Genomic DNA, 6,000 nt, shown 5'->3' with positions numbered 1-6,000 from the left:
TTGTTTTTGTCGCACTGCTTTGCTTTATCTTGGCCAGGCCGCAGTTGTAAATGAGAACTTGTTCTCAACTGGCCTACCTGGTTAAATAAAGGTCCACCAAAAAAATCACAACTCTTACATTGTCCCAAATGACCATTTGCTGTTATTCCTATACAATCTGTCAGACCCCACCCTAGATAATACATCACCATTCTTCCCTCAGATTAGTGTTAGGGGGATATTGTATTAGAGACCCGGGATGCGTATTCCCTTTATAGTGCACTATTTTTGACCAGGGCCCTGGTCAAGACTAATGCACTATAAAGACAATAGAATGCCATTTGGGACACAACCCCAGAGAGGGTCAATGGACTGGTGGGACCAGGCTGTCTGTGGGAGAGCAGGAGTGTGGGAGTGATCAGGCCCTCCTCTACTGATGTGCTCTGACAGTGTTGTGGCAGAGCCGCTCTGCCGTGAGAGGTACAGAGAAAACAACAGGGCCACTCACATCGGGTACTCTCTTTGTCTCTACGGCTGCAGTTGTAGCTTAACCTCCGTGGGGTGGACTGTGTGTGTTTGTGTGTGTTGTGCACAAGCGAAAGGAACGCATTTCTTCTTTCCAGAAACACACATTATCCACCAGTCCCTTCTAGACTCTCTTCACATTTGTCTCACTCCTCTCTCTCTGTGTTTCATTTAACCCAATGGCTATTCAAAAACTATGGTTCATTGGATGCAGCCCCAGGGCAGCCCCTTGGCATTCCAGTCTGCTGGGCAGAGGCCCGACACGTGTTTTCTCAGAGCTTATGTGTGTGTGGAGGTGATCACCGTGTGGGAAACGTGCACATTCCACACTCACTTGTTGACCTTCCTGAACTCTCACTGGACCGACTCACGCAGAATCTTCAGGGCTACCTTGGCCGCGGGGAGAGGATGTCCATCCAGCACTCAGGATTCAACATATGCTAGAGAGAACCCCCCCCCCCCCCCCCCCCCCCACACACACACACACACACATACTGTAGGGAAAATAAACATACAACACATCTGTGTGGGAGACCATAGGTTTAGTTGGCTCGCTGTGGATATACCGTCCCCATATAACAATGCCTGCAGTAACGTTACACTGTCTGTGTGCGTAGGAGGTCGACAGAGGACAGATCCCTAATGATATTAACATTGCACTGTAGTAGTTGTGCCTCAGGGAACTTCAGCCCCAATCTTTTATATCGTAAATGAATTAAAGGGCATGGCATTAAGGGGGCTTCAAACACCCTCACAGGCTTTGTTCAGGGGGTAATTAGTGACATCAAGTGACATATGTCATTAACTCAAGTGCTCATTAGACTATTAAGCACAGCTCACTTCCTCAGCAGCAGGAAATACCCTATGTCAGAATACCAGGATATTGACGGGAAGTTGAGCTGAAAGCAAACAAGTAAAACAGGAAGGTGGACTCCAGTAGAGACTCTCACTATTTTCAGACCTAAACATCAGGGTTGTATTCACAAAGAATCACAGAGGAGTGCTGGTCTAGGCTCAGTTTAGTTTTTTAGATCATAATAAATATGGTTATGGGGAACTGATCTTCTATCAGCACTCCTAATCTGAGATAAATTAGTATGTATGAACTTATCAAAATATGAAATACTAGTGCCACCCTGAGACCCTGTGTATTGTGTGACTGAGAGGTGCTCCTACATGTGATGGTCAGCTCCCTGCCATGCCCAGGGTCACTGTTGGAATGTCAGCCTCTTTACCTGCCGTTTTGACCACGTTTCTTTCGCAACATAAGACTTATCTGACAGCTGAGATTAACATGTGATTAACATGGTATGTGTCCGAAATGGCACCCTATTCCCTTTATAGTGCATTACTTTTAACCAGGGTCCATGGTCAAAAGTAGTGCACTGTATAGGGTGCCATTTGGGAAGCATACATGGTCTTTAGGATAAACTCTCCTCTTAATAAAGCACATGGTGGGTCAATGCATCAGTTCAAAGAGGTCTGTTGATGTTCAACCTTTGCATTTGTTTTTTCTTTATCACATACTGGGCCAAATGTAGGGCTTTCATTAAAACAACTAGCTAAAGGAAAACAGTGAGATTCATGCTGATTAACAAAGGGGTGTTTCACACACAGTCATTCAAGACTAATATTAAATCCCATAAGAAATCTTTGTGGCTCTGGAGCCCATCCATCAGATTGGCCTGGGGTCATGACATGCACATTACCGTCTCCTCCACCCGGCCCCTCCCCCAGCCCCGAACAATCACCACCAGAGAGTAATGCAGAATCCCTATTCATCTTCATTTCCCCCAAGCCATGTCTGACATCATACTATTACCCATGTTATTATGCTGCTGTTTGTTAATGAAATATTGACTCCTGTTCTTTAAATGTTAGATATTTGTTGTGATGTTTGATGTATTTGGGGCGGCAGGGTAGCCTAGTGGTTAGAGCGTTGGGCTAGTAACTGAAAGGTTGCAAGTTCAAATCCCCGAGCTGACAAGGTACAAATCTGTCGTTCTGCCCCTGAACAAGGCAGTTAACCCACTGTTCCTAGGCAGTTATTGAAAATAAGAATTTGTTCTTAACTGACTTGCCTAGTTAAATTTAAAAAAAAGGTAAAAAAAAAAAAAAATAACACCTTTGAAGCTGGTAAAAAGGTAATGTTCATAAAGAGATGTTGAAATGTTCCAATTTGTAAGTCGCTCTGGATAAGAGTGTCTGCTAAATGACTTAAATGTATTTTGATGGATGGCCTGCTTTATTACCATCATGTATCTTTCTGGAACTTTTGATCGTTTTTAACATATGAATGATGTATTAGGAGTCAGATACAGTATCTATATGTGTTTTCACAATGAACACAAGCTGTATGTCTCAGGTGAAACTGATAAAAATGCATGGAAACAAAATTGGAAATGAACACCCTTGGACACTGTTGCTGGTTGGTCATGATGCATGAGGTAAAGTAGATTTTCTGAGATTTTGAGAGGTTGAGAGGTAGAGAGAGGTAGAGAGAGGTTGAGAGGTAGAGAGAGGTAGAGAGAGGTTGAGAGGTAGAGAGGTAGAGAGAGGTTGAGAGGTAGAGAGGTAGAGAGAGGTTGAGAGGTAGAGAGGTAGAGAGAGACAGAGACATACTGAACCCTCTCCTGCCTGCATACATGCAGCTAGTTAAGCAGCAGCTGTGTTAATTAGAGCGAATGGGCAGGTATCTTAATTAATCAGATGTGAAAGCAGCCTTTACAGAGGGATTACACATTTACTGCCAACATATCATTAGCTTAATCCTAAATTAAAGAAATGAAGACAAAAAGGGTTTTGGAGATAACCTTACTGTTTCATCCATTAAACACAGGATACAGCATGTTGTGTTTGTAAACACAGGGATGATGGATCCATCTGTATGGCCACAGTGGGATGATCATTTTGATCCCCTCCACACTAATCAAAGTGTATAGGGGAAACTCAACATCCACTGAACACTATGACCTCCAATAGAGCTGGCCATTAGGTCACATTTCAGAAGAGGCTAGTGGGAGGAGCTATAGGGGGACAGGCTCATTGTAATGGCTGGAATGGAATTAATGGAACAGAGTCAAACATGTGGTTTCCATATGTTTGATACCATTCCATTGATTCCATTACAGCCATTACAACGAGCCCTATCCTCCTATTGCTCCTCCCACCAGCCTCCTCTGATGCATTTGCTTCTCATGGCTTATTATGAGTCTGGATTAGAGGGTAGGTAGGCTTTTCTAGGCACTATCAACCACTCCTCTTAGGATTGGTCCCAGGCTCTAATGTCTGTTAAACTGGTCTGATCTGATTGGTAGATGCCGTACTGATCAGAGACCCAAATATTGTTCGAGCGACAGTCTGATAGAATAATTTGTATGTTTAAGATAATGACAAAAGTATTCCACCCTGAAACCATATAATTGTATGAAATGTGTTAAGAGTCATAATTCAATAATGTGTGTGACTAGGCCATTGTGTTACTATTTCGCAATATGAGCTGGGTATAGTTGAGACATTCAAGGCCAACTGAACTGTTAGAAATGGCTTGCAGAAGATAATGAGAAACTATGTGTTAGTATTGTGGAAAAATACACCCCACCTAAAGATAGGTGGAGTTTCTACTGATGTGAGTTCAATTGTGTGTGTGTGTGTGTGTGTGTGTGTGTGTGTGTGTGTGTGTGTGTGTGTGTGTGTGTGTGTGTGTGTGTGTGTGTGTGTGTGTGTGTGTGTGTGTGTGTGTGTGTGTGTGTGTGTGTAAGTATATATATATACACTGCTCAAAAAAATAAAGGGAACACTTAAACAACACAATGTAACTCCAAGTCAATCACACTTCTGTGAAATCAAACTGTCCACTTAGGAAGCAACACTGATTGACAATAAATTTCACATGCTGTTGTGCAAATGGAATAGACAAAAGGTGGAAATTAAAGGCAATTAGCAAGACACCCCCAATAAAGGAATGGTTCTGCAGGTGGTGACCACAGACCACTTCTCAGTTCCTATGCTTCCTGGCTGATGTTTTGGTCACTTTTGAATGCTGGCGGTGCTCTCACTCTAGTGGTAGCATGAGACGGAGTCTACAACAAACACAAGTGGCTCAGGTAGTGTAGCTCATCCAGGATGGCACATCAATGCGAGCTGTGGCAAGAAGGTTTGCTGTGTCTGTCAGCGTAGTGTCCAGAGCATGGAGGCGCTACCAGGAGACAGGCCAGTACATCAGGAGACGTGGAGGAGGCCGTAGGAGGGCAACAACCCAGCAGCAGGACCGCTACCTCCGCCTTTGAGCAGGAGGAGCACTGCCAGAGCCCTGCGAAATGACCTCCAGCAGGCCACAAATGTGCATGTGTCAGCATATGGTCTCACAAGGGCTCTGAGGATCTCATCTCGGTACCTAATGGCAGTCAGGCTACCTCTGGCGAGCACATGGAGGGCTGTGCGGCCCCCCAAAGAAATGCCACCCCACACCATGACTGACCCACCGCCAAACCGGTCATGCTGGAGGATGTTGCAGGCAGCAGAACGTTCTCCACGGCGTCTCCAGACTCTGTCACGTCTGTCACATGTGCTCATGTGCTCAGTGTGAACCTGCTTTCATCTGTGAAGAGCACAGGGCGCCAGTGGCGAATTTGCCAATCTTGGTGTTCTCTGGCAAATGCCAAACGTCCTGCACGGTGTTGGGCTGTAAGCACAACCCCCACCTGTGGACGTCGGGCCCTCATACCACCCTCATGGAGTCTGTTTCTGACCGTTTGAGCAGACACATGCACATTTGTGGCCTGCTGGAGGTCATTTTGCAAGGCTCTGGCAGTGCTCCTCCTGCTCAAAGGCGGAGGTGGCGGTCCTGCTGCTGGGTTGTTGCCCTCCTACGGCCTCCTCCACGTCTCCTGATGTACTGGCCTGTCTCCTGGTAGCGCCTCCATGCTCTGGACACTACGCTGACAGACACAGCAAACCTTCTTGCCACAGCTCGCATTGATGTGCCATCCTGGATGAGCTGCACTACCTGAGCCACTTGTGTGGGTTGTAGACTCCGTCTCATGCTACCACTAGAGTGAGAGCACCGCCAGCATTCAAAAGTGACCAAAACATCAGCCAGGAAGCATAGGAACTGAGAAGTGGTCTGTGGTCACCACCTGCAGAATCACTCCTTTATTGAGGGTGTCTTGCTAATTGCCTTTAATTTCCACCTTTTGTCTATTCCATTTGCACAACAGCATGTGAAATTTATTGTCAATCAGTGTTGCTTCCTAAGTGGACAGTTTGATTTCACAGAAGTGTGATTGACTTGGAGTTACATTGTGTTGTTTAAGTGTTCCCTTTATTTTTTTGAGCAGTGTATAAAGACTGGCTCTGCATTTGAGGGCCAGAGTACTCTCTGAATAAAATATTGATCTATTGCAGAATCTGAGAGTTTGTCTAATTCTGTCACGTTCTGACCTTTATTTCCTTTGTTTTGTCTTTATTTAGTATGGTCAGGGCGTGAGTTGGGGT

Source organism: Salvelinus namaycush, chromosome 23 (genome assembly GCF_016432855.1).
Source record: "Salvelinus namaycush isolate Seneca chromosome 23, SaNama_1.0, whole genome shotgun sequence".
Lineage (NCBI taxonomy): Eukaryota > Metazoa > Chordata > Actinopteri > Salmoniformes > Salmonidae > Salvelinus > Salvelinus namaycush.
Note: the sequence above shows the minus strand (reverse complement) of the source record.